Source organism: Ixodes scapularis, unplaced genomic scaffold (assembly GCF_016920785.2).
Source record: "Ixodes scapularis isolate PalLabHiFi unplaced genomic scaffold, ASM1692078v2 PGA_scaffold5__190_contigs__length_132052651, whole genome shotgun sequence".
Classification (NCBI taxonomy): domain Eukaryota; kingdom Metazoa; phylum Arthropoda; class Arachnida; order Ixodida; family Ixodidae; genus Ixodes; species Ixodes scapularis.
The window spans coordinates 95,093,315-95,104,260 of NW_024609880.1; positions in this window are offsets into that span (position 1 = coordinate 95,093,315).

A 10,946-nucleotide genomic window follows, 5' to 3' on the forward strand; every position below is an offset into this window, starting at 1 on the left:
CACAGGATCGGCGTAAAAAGAGCCGATAAGACAAGACCCGTCATGCTAAATTTTTTTGACTACAACGAGAAAATGCATGTTTTGCAGAGTTGTCCTAAACTAAAAGGTTCAAATATATCAATTAGTCACGATTACTGCAGAGCTACACTTAACAAGCGGTCAAAATTGTGGCAACATGGCAAAGAGTTCAAAGCCCAGGGCCGCAAAGTGACTCTGGACTACGACCGCCTTCGGGTGGATGACACGGTTTATATTTGGGACGATGTTAACTCGTGCCCAAAACAGGTTCACTCTACCAATTTCCGTCCGAAACAAGTTCGCCAATCCAACTCTGCTCAGGCATCTTCTTGAAACGAGTTTAAAACGCTTCGGATAAGTGTGCTGAACGGAAGAAGTATTGCTAACAAATCCCAACAATTAGAAGAAGTTCTCCTCCTCTACGACCCTCACCTACTGGCGGTTACAGAGACATGGCTGTCACCAAATATTACTGATTCCGAAATTATACCCCCCTCACATAAAATAGTAAGACGGGATCGTGAAGGACGTGGTGGAGGCGTAGCTATAATAGCAAAGAAAGAAGTTGATATCATTAGGCTTGAAAACATTCCGGAACACGAAAGCATTTGGTGCGAAATCCGTTATCGAAATATTTCTACTTTATTTGGCGTCGTTTACAGACCGCCCAATAGTCCTGTATCATATATTGAATTGCTGGCAAACTATCTTGATCGCATGCTCACGCCTAATAAAAAATGTGTGCTCACTGGCGACTTTAACCTACCTGGGATTGACTGGAATGCGTTAGCTATCTCGGGCTATCATGACGTCGAGAGCGCACGCCTGCTTCTTGATTCTGCCTTTTTCCACGATCTTAAACAGATAGTCACTGTTCCCACTCGAGTCACAGAGACAACTCAGTCAATCCTAGACCTTATTTTTATCAAAGATTTTCCCGGTGACTGTACAGTCTCTACCGCAAATGGAATCGCCGATCACAAACTGGTAAATCTAAATTTGCTTATCAAAAAAACAACACCAACGCCCCCCCTTAAGACTTTCATTGATTTTTCAGCTGCAGACGATGAATCAGTTCTTGATTGTTTACATTTTTCTTTCACGAATTTTGAGCGTATCGATGACGTCCCTCTTCTATGGGAAACGTTCAAAAGCCTCGTCACGTCCTGCATAAATCAGTTTGTTCCGATCCGTCGAAAACCAATCAGAAAACACAATCCATGGATTAACCGTGAGATTATTCACCTTAAGAGGCGTGTCAAACGCAAACGAAAGGCAAAAAATAAAAATAGCTCAGAGCTGAACGTCCTGAATGATGAATTACTCAGTAAAATACGCATCGCACGTGATAATTTTTATGGGCAAACTCTTACTACCTTTTTATTAGAATCACCTCAAAAGTTTTGGCGTTTTCTATCTGATACTAGTGAACGAGTCGAACAACTAAGAATTAATGGTATTGTGTCAACTAACGGTAAAGAAATTGCAAATGAGTTCAATGCCAGTTTTCACAGAGCGTTTACTACACCCGATTCCCTTTTGATTGAGAATGACAATTATGCCTCTTCATCCGCTTCTGTTAAAATGCCAGATGTGGTGCTCAGTCATGAGGGCATATTTTCGCTTTTGTTGAATATCAATGTAAAGAAATCATGCGGTGCTGATGCTATACCTAATTCCTTTCTTCATCGCTACTCGGAAATAGTCTCCGAGTACCTTTACTTGCTTTTCAGTGCCTCACTTAATCAATGTTCCTTACCAGCAGATTGGCTAACGGCTAGAGTAGTTCCAGTATTTAAATCAGGTGACAAATTAGACGCCGGAAATTACAGACCTATTTCTTTAATAAGCACATGTTGCAAGTTACTTGAGCACATAATCGCTAACCATATATCTCGTTACCTAGAGTCGACCAATTTTTTTGACAAGAACCAACACGGATTTCGTAGAAACGTTTCCACAACGACTCAGCTAATATCTGTAGTCCACGATTTTGCAGCCGCGATGGACAATCGTCACCAAATCGACGCAATTTTTTTAGATCTATCTAAGGCGTTCGATCGCGTGCCTCACAATCTGCTCATTGATAGATTGAAAGAGGCAGGACTTCCTGATAGGCTGGTTCGTTGGATACAGGCCTATCTACAAAACCGCTCTCAATTCGTTGAACGTGATGGCTCTAAATCTGATAACCTACAGGTCTTGTCGGGTGTACCACAGGGCTCCGTGCTCGCACCGTTACTTTTTTTGATTTATATTAACAACATTTCCAAAAATATTGATGAATGTGTTAGTGTTAAATTGTTCGCGGATGACTGCGTAATGTATAGCCTTGTCAAAAGTTCTTCCTGTCAGACTACATTGAATGAAAACCTTTGTAAACTTGCGGACTGGTGCGACCTTCAGAAAATGAAAATTAACTTCTCTAAAACCGTCTCAATGACACTGACTACTAAAAAAAAGCCCCTTTCTTACATTTACCATATTGGCAACCAGTGCATTCAAGAAGTTTCCTCTGTAAAATACTTAGGTCTCACAATTAAAAACAACCTAAAATGGGACCAGCACATCAACAACATATGTGCCAAAGCGTTCAGAAAGCTATGCTTTCTTCGAAGAAAACTCAAAGGGTGTCAGTCGGCTGTGAAACTTGTAGCTTATCGTTCTCTGGTTCGCCCAGTTCTAGAGTACGCCTCTATTGTGTGGGACCCGTATTTGGTGAAAGATATTGCGGAGGTGGAGCGGATCCAACGTCTTGCTGCAAGATTCATCCTATCTGACTACCGCACTTCATCATCAGTAACTAACTTGTTAAAGCAGCTTGACCTCGAACCGCTCCACCTTCGCCGACAAATCTCTAGGCTGAAGTTTCTTTACTTACTTTATAACAATTCATCTGGTCTATCAAGTGACACTTATCTTCGCCCTGTGCCACAAAGGTCAGCTCGACTAAATTCTTCCAAAGTCATATGCCCATACTATGCCAGAACTAACCTTTTTCAGAAGTCATTTTTCCCTAACACAATTGAACAATGGAACTGTTTGCCGTCATTGCTTATGGAATGTACTCATGTCAACCAATTCGATCATTTGTTAACTAAACTCCTTTTGTAACCCTCCCCTGCTTGGGCAGCGCCGCTGCCTGCAGTATATGTAAATAAATAAATAAAAATGCTTGTATCAAGGGCTGGCCACACTGTCCACAAAGTCGAACCCACTGATCTCTATGTCTATTTGCTGGATCGCGTTTGACCAGCTCCTCCCACTGATCTCTATGACAATTGCTGGATCGCGCTTCCACGCTTGTTCGCTGCAGCGCAAGTGAAGCCACCGGGCTTCACTCGCTTGGGATACGATTTGCCGTTTTTGCTAGCCTTTGCTGCGGTTTTCCAGCGTGCTGACGACACGTTTTCTACTCGTTCGTCGTCATTCGCCGAAGAAGTTTTTTGAAGACTCTGTGTATTGTTGAGACTTTCCGTTGTGAACACGTGGAAAATTTTACGAAAGTGCAGTGTCGCAGGAAAAAGGCACAACGCGTCGAAAGGAAGGGCTGGCGGCGTGTTCAAAGCGTCCTTGGCACGCCGAAGTGCCGTGTCTCTGTGCCTTCGCATGCTTGGATACCGACCAAGAACCGAAGCCGTGTGTATGTGTTCAGCGAGTGCAATGTGCGTGAAGCTGTTCGTGCCTCTGGATCAGCGTCTTTTCCCCTCGCGGTTTAGGAACGAGCTTAATCCAGCGTCCACTAGCGACGGGAGATGGGGAGAAGGTACGTCTTTTTTTCGTCCTTAGACGATTTACACAATACCGTGCACAACAGCTCCTCATCACTGATCAGTGCTGGCTTATTATCAACCTACGCGACTCGCCTAATTGTAATTGGTCAACAGATTGCACACGACCATATCGGCCGCGCTTCAAAGATTTTCATTCTCGCCGTCTTGTACATTTGCTTTCGAAAACCCCCCTGGCTCCACGTACAACGTTGCCCTATTCGTGCTCCCACGGAATCTATTAGAGTAGATTTGGGACATAGCCATGGTTAATATAGTACATAAGAATACGTACAGATCTCCCCCTTTTATTGATAGCAACTCACCGGAAGAGCTGGACGATCCAGAACTCCGTGGCCGATATATATAAATGATCTAAAGGCATCTACGCGCGACACACGTTCAGAACTTTGGCGCGGCGTCAATTCTTGACCGGTATCCAAGCGTGCGAAGGCACAAAGATGCATCACTCGGCGTGCCAAGGAAGCTTTGATCACGCCGCGACACCGGCGACACGTTTTCGACGAGTTGTACCTTTTGATACGGCTTCACGCACATTGCACTCGCTAAACACATTCACACGGCGTCGGTTCTTGGTCGGTATCCAAGCGTGCGAAGGCACAGAGACACGGCACTTCGGCGTGCCAAGGATGCTTTGAACACGCCGCCAGCCCTTCCTTTCGATGCGTTGTGCCTTTTTCCTGCGACACTGCACTTTCGTAAAATTTTCCACGTGTTCACAACGGAAAGTCTCAACAATACACAGAGTCTTCGAAAAACTTCTTCGGCGAATGACGACGAACGAGTAGAAAACGTGTCGTCAGCACGCTGGAAAACCGCAGCAAAGGCTAGCAAAAACGGCAAATCGTATCCCAAGCGAGTGACGCCCGGTGGCTTCACTTGCGGGAGCGGCAAGCGCGATCCAGCAATTGCCATTGAGATCAGTGGCTCCTCCTATGGACCGGAATGCGGTCACTGGCGGCCATCTTTAGGTAGAGTTATATCATCTCTAGCCATCATAGTAATATGGCGGACAGCGCAATGGCGGCAGGCTGCCATAAAAATAGCCGTAGATCTAGTACACTGTACCGTGGGTGACATTTCGTGCTTGATTGAAGTTGTTCGACGAACCAGGTTCTTCAAACCCGGCGTGAACGGTAGCCTCATCTTTGAGGACCCGGCATAAGTTCTACGAAAGCGCAGCACCGGGGGAAAGCAGCGCAGCTCGCATCAAAAGCAGACTCCGTACCGTCGTCTGCTTTCGATGCTTCTTTCGATGCGACTTTTGATACGTGCTGTGCTGCTTTTCTCCCGGTGCGGCGATTTCGTGAAACTTTTACCAGGTCCTCAAAAACCGGACTACTCTTCACGCCGGGTTTCAAAAACATGTTTCGTCAAATAATTTTAATCAAGCACGCAATATCACCCACGCTATTTTGACCGCAGCCTGCCAATTCACCTGCCAAAACGCTATCTGCCATGGATGGATGATAGCGGCTGCAGCAGCTTACATTGGCTAGAGATGATATAACTCTACCTAAAGATGGCCTCCAGTGACCGCATTCGCGGAGCGGGCAAACGCGATCCAGCAATTGTCATAGAGATCAGTGGTCGAACCGGTCGAATCTGGTGAAAAGTTCGAAGGTTCGTCGAACCGGTTCGTCCCAGTCGAACCTCGAAAGTTCGACCAAAAAATCTGGTTCGACAAAAGTTCGCGACACCCCTACCCGGAGGCCGCACCCGCACCGCACCGCCCGCCAGTGTTGCCAACCTATTTTTCGAAAATACCCCACGGCAGCGTCCAGAAACCCCTACATTACCCTACGAATGTTTCTTATTACCCTACATTTTACCCTACAAGGCACATTTTTGCTCAAATAATACTGTTGCATGAATTATGATGATACAGGGTAATATTAATACAGTACAAAGCGACAGGGCACGCATGCACGCGCATACCTGCGTTATTCTAGAACACCATGCCTGTATCTTGCATGTGCGTTGTGTAGGGGTCCATATCAAATGAGCGAATGACATTTTAGCGAACAGCGCCATTTGAGCGAATCGACGTTTTAGCGAATAACGGGGGCGCGCGTTAACCCATCCGCCGCGCTGCGCTTTACGTCGCTTCGCGGCGACAGTCTGCGGCAGCTCATTACAAAAATGGGAGCCCAATTGGCCCACCCAAAAACGCCGCTTCGCGGCGTCCGACTATTCGCTAAAGTGTCATTCGGTGAAACGTGGGCGTTCGCTAAAACGTCATTCGATCAAGTGAGTGCCTCCCGTTGTGTAGCATCAGCACAACAGTGATGTAGCGAGCGCAGACATCCCGAACCAACATGTTTAGTCAATTTGTCGTGAAATTAAAAACTGGGCTACGTGGAACCAGCACTCGCGGCGTCAGACAAGGCGGCTCATTACAAAAGGAAGCTAATCCGAACGGTATATTAGCTTCTTTGGGTGTACCGCCTAGGGATTCGTCAAACTAAGGTACTATTTCGATAAACTAGGCTTTTACACCAGGGGAGGATAGGAAACCGGCGGCTCCTCCGTATTCCTTAAAGTATCATTCGATGAAACGTCATGGTTTCGGCTTCGTTCGCTAAAACGTCGTTCGCTCAAGTGAACGCCTCCAGTCCCCGGGATGCACTCACTTGACCGAATGATGTTTTAGCGAACGCCCACGTTTCACCGAATGACACTTTAGCGAATAGTCGGACGCCGCGAAGCGGCGTTTTCGGGTGGGCCAAATGAGTTCACATTTTTGTAATGAGCCGCCGCAGACTGTCGCCGCGAAACAGCATAAGCGCAGCGCGGCCCCCGGTATTCGCTACAACGTCGATTCGCTCAAATGTCGCTGTTCGCTAAAACATCATTCGCTCATGCGATATGGACCAATACCGGACCCGTCCTGGTGGGCTCGGGATGGTTCCGCCCGCGGTGCCACGTGCTTCGCAGGTGTAACAAGGACCGCCGGATGGACCAATCATCAGAAAAAAATTGGCGGGACCATTTCCCTTTCCCAGATACCTCTTCTAGCTCCAAACTTCTTAAGCGCAACTCCACCTCCTCCCACCTCTCCCACTTGCTCCAGCTCTCCAATACTCTCCAACTTCGGGAGCCTACATACTCCACCTTGGTGTGTGGTGCTCTCTGTTAGCACGTCTTGCAACTTGAATTCTTTCGTTTTGCACGATGTTGTGGTGCGGCAGCACACGGGTTGTAAAGCTATGCAAAACTTGCGCAACAGCTTTTTTTTTTTTTTTTTTTTTTTTTTTTTGTAGCGCTTGCCGTGTAAGAAGCAACGTCTGAAAATACCCTACTTTTAGTGGGAAAAAGGCTTGACGGCCCTACAGCCCTACAATATACCAAAAATGCCTAAAATACCCTACAAGTAGGGTAATTACCCTACGGTTGGCAACACTGCCGCCCGCACGCACGGATGGCACGCACGCCCCGCCCACACGTGTGTGTGACTCCTGGGCACTGATCTCTATGACAATTGCTGGATCGCGCTTCCCCGCTTGTTCGCTGCAGCGCAAGTGAAGCCACCGGGCTTCACTCGCTTGGGATACGATTTGCCGTTTTTGCTAGCCTTTGCTGCGGTTTTCCAGCGTGCTGACGACACGTTTTCTACTCGTTTGTCGGCATTCGCCGAAGAAGTTGTTTGAAGACTCTGTGTATTGTTGAGACTTGCCGTTGGGAACACGTGGAAAATTTTACGAAAGTGCAGTGTCGCAGGAAAAAGGCACAACGCGTCGAAAGGAAGGGCTGGCGGCGTGTTCAAAGCTTCCTTGGCACGCCGAAGTGCCGTGTCTCTGTGCTTTCGCACGCTTGGATACCGACCAAGAACCGACGCCGCGTGTATGTGTTCAGCGAGTGCAATGTGCGTGAAGCTGTTCGTGCCTCTGGATCAGCGTCTTTTTCCCTCGCGGTTTAGGAACGAGCTTAATCCAGCGTCCACTAGCGACGGAAGATGGGGAGAAGGTACGTCTTTTTTTTTCGTCCTTAGACGATTTACACAATACCGTGCACAACAGCTCCTCATCACTGATCAATGCTGGCTTATTATCAACCTACTTAATTGTACTTGACGTTTGAGCGCGGCTCGCCTAATTGTAAATGCGGTCAACAGATTGCACACGACCATATCGGCCGCGCTTCAAAGATTTTCATTCTCGCCGTCTTGTACTTTTGCTTTCGAAAACCACCCTGGCTCCACAACGTTGCCCTATTCGTGCTCCCACGGAATCTATTAGAGTAGATTTGGGACATAGCCATGGTTAATATAGTACATAAGAACACGTACAGATCTCCCCCTTTTATTGATAGCAACTCACCGGAACAGCTGGGCGATCCAGAACTCCGTGGCCGATATATATAAATGATATAAAGGCATCTACGCGCGACACACGTTCAGAACTTTGGCGCGGCGTCAATTCTTGACCGGTATCCAAGCGTGCGAAGGCACAAAGATGCATCACTCGGCGTGCCAAGGAAGCTTTGATCACGCCGCGACACCGGCGACACGTTTTCGACGAGTTGTACCTTTTGATACGGCTTCACGCACATTGCACTCGCTAAACACATTCACACAGCGTCGGTTCTTGGTCGGTATCCAAGCGCGCGAAGGCACAGAGACACGGCACTTCGGCGTGCCAAGGAAGCTTTGAACACGCCGCCAGCCCTTCCTTTCGACGCGTTGTGCCTTTTTCCTGCGACACTGCACTTTCGTAAAATTTTCCACGTGTTCACAACGGCAAGTTTCAACAATACACAGAGTCTTCAAAAAACTTCTTCGGCGAATGACGACGAACGAGTAGAAAACGTGTCGTCACCACGCTGGAAAACCGCAGCAAAGGCTAGCAAAAACGGCAAATCGTATCCCAAGCGAGTGAAGCCCGGTGGCTTCACTTGCGGGAGCGGCAAGCGCGATCCAGCAATTGTCATTGAGATCAGTGCTCCTGGGCAACATAAATATAAAGATATATATTGAACATGATTGTAAACCTGAGACTGGGGCAGAAAAGAGGACACATCAGACGGTAGAAAAAGACGAGGCAACGTCCCAATTCGTACTATTTTTTTTCATGATGCATTATATTTGCTATTAGTCTTAGAAAACAGTAAACCATTGATGAATTATCTAAAAATTTGTAAGGTCACGTGACATATTAACCTTAAAACAACAATGAAATATAACCTCTTTATTTTTATATCCTATATTTACTCATAAAAGAGCATAATATGTAGATAAAAACAAATTATCTCCTTATATTATAAGTCACATGACCTTTTTGCGTGGATGGAGCCATAGAGATCATACATACTAACTCTAGAGGAAAAGGTCCGCCATTTTCCCATGCATTCTGGCTGCCGCAAGCGGCGGAGCATGCAGGCAGACCCTCTGGGTCCCACATGGTTACCAACTGCCTTCGATTTCACAAATATATCATCAGAGCAGTGTCATGAACTTCAACAATCCACGAACTTACGGTGGAAAGATATTCGCGCTCCTTTGGAAGCTTTCTTTTTGCATAGTACGCAGATTTACGGCCTCCCGTCAACACTAAACTAAACCAGAGAACCGGCTCCGGTTATCTGGTTTAGTTTCGTATTTCCGGGCGTAGTTGGCCGCGCCTGGAAATACGAAACCGGGCAACTACCACATTATCGAGATTTTAACAGAAGGGAAGTTAATGCAGCGTAATGAGTATGCTGCTTTTTATAAACCTTAGAATAGCTCAGAATTTAGTTTGAAACGTTAAATCATCACTGTTTATATTGCTGAGAGTTTTCAGTCTTCGCGATTACCATTGCGACTGTCGTCCTTCAGCTGGCAACATTGGTTTCTTTCTCTCATGTTCTGTCGCTCTCTTTCGCGATCTTTCATTCGGGACCCAGGATGTCGGCGCGCGGGATTAGCCACTCCTCCTCACCCACCTTTACCCCCCTGGATGGAGCCTTATCTCCTCCCGACTTGGCTACGTCCCCGCGCGTGGATGTAGCCTCGGCCAAAGTTATAAGTGATTTTCTGAAAATTTCAATTGGAAAATGGCGGAAGACGGAGTTTTCCAGTGGAGTTTTCAAACACATGGTGCTCTATGGCACCAAAAACCGAAAACAGGCAAAAACGGGCTTCATTTTCCCATTGAACTTTTCAGAAAATCACTTATATCTTTTGATTAAATTATCGGATCGGGCTGAAACTTTGGCATATGGTTGTGACCTATAGCTTTAATTTTGGGCGGAGAATGAGCGTTTGGCGATGCCTAGTTTATTTTTGCAATAAAAAATACTGTGTAAATTTTCTTTTGTGACACCCTGTACTTTACTGAAGTCTGGAGAATTGTTATGTGGCACAAGATTGGTGGGTGAGATGATGTAGAGCAAAATTTAACGGGTTAGGTCGTAGTTGTTTTCAGGAGAAACGGTTTTCGATACTGTGCAGGAACACTGTGTGTGTGTGTGTCACTGATCTCTATGACAATTGCTGGATCGCGTTTGCCCGCTCCGCGAATGCGGTCACTGGCGGCCATCTTTAGGTAGAGTTATATCACCTCTAGCCAATGTAAGCTGCTGCAGCCGCTATCATCCATCCATGGCAGATAGCGTTTTGGCAGGTGGGTTGGCAGCAACGTTACTAAAACACTCAGTTGGGAAACTCCCATAGAGACAGCCCTAAAAATATGGCCCCAATCTGTCGCCGAGCACCGAGCTAATGACGAACACAACGCCACCATTTCTCCCGCAGCGGCCACTCGAGAAACTGCACGTGACTTCTATTTTTGGCTTTGACAGCGGTGAACCGCCGTATCTCCGGCGGACGCGCCGCGTTGAAGTACTGAAGTTAAAATGGACCTAGGTCTGGACGCGCTACCTGAAAGGCCCGCTGAGGCATGGTTTTATAAAAACAATATTAATTGTTCCGCAAAACCTTGCGAACTAAAGATGATAAAAACATCACGCGCCCATCATTTGGTACTAAACTCCAATAAATTTCATACAAAAAGAGTCTTTTCCGTTTGTTTTTACGCAAAAAACGGGCTTTCAAAACGCTCAAGGTGACCACAGTACAGACAAATGATAAAGAGTGGCGCTGTTGTCGCATTTAGCTCGGTCTCGGTGGACGCCAGCGGCCCAGGGTTCGACGGCGAG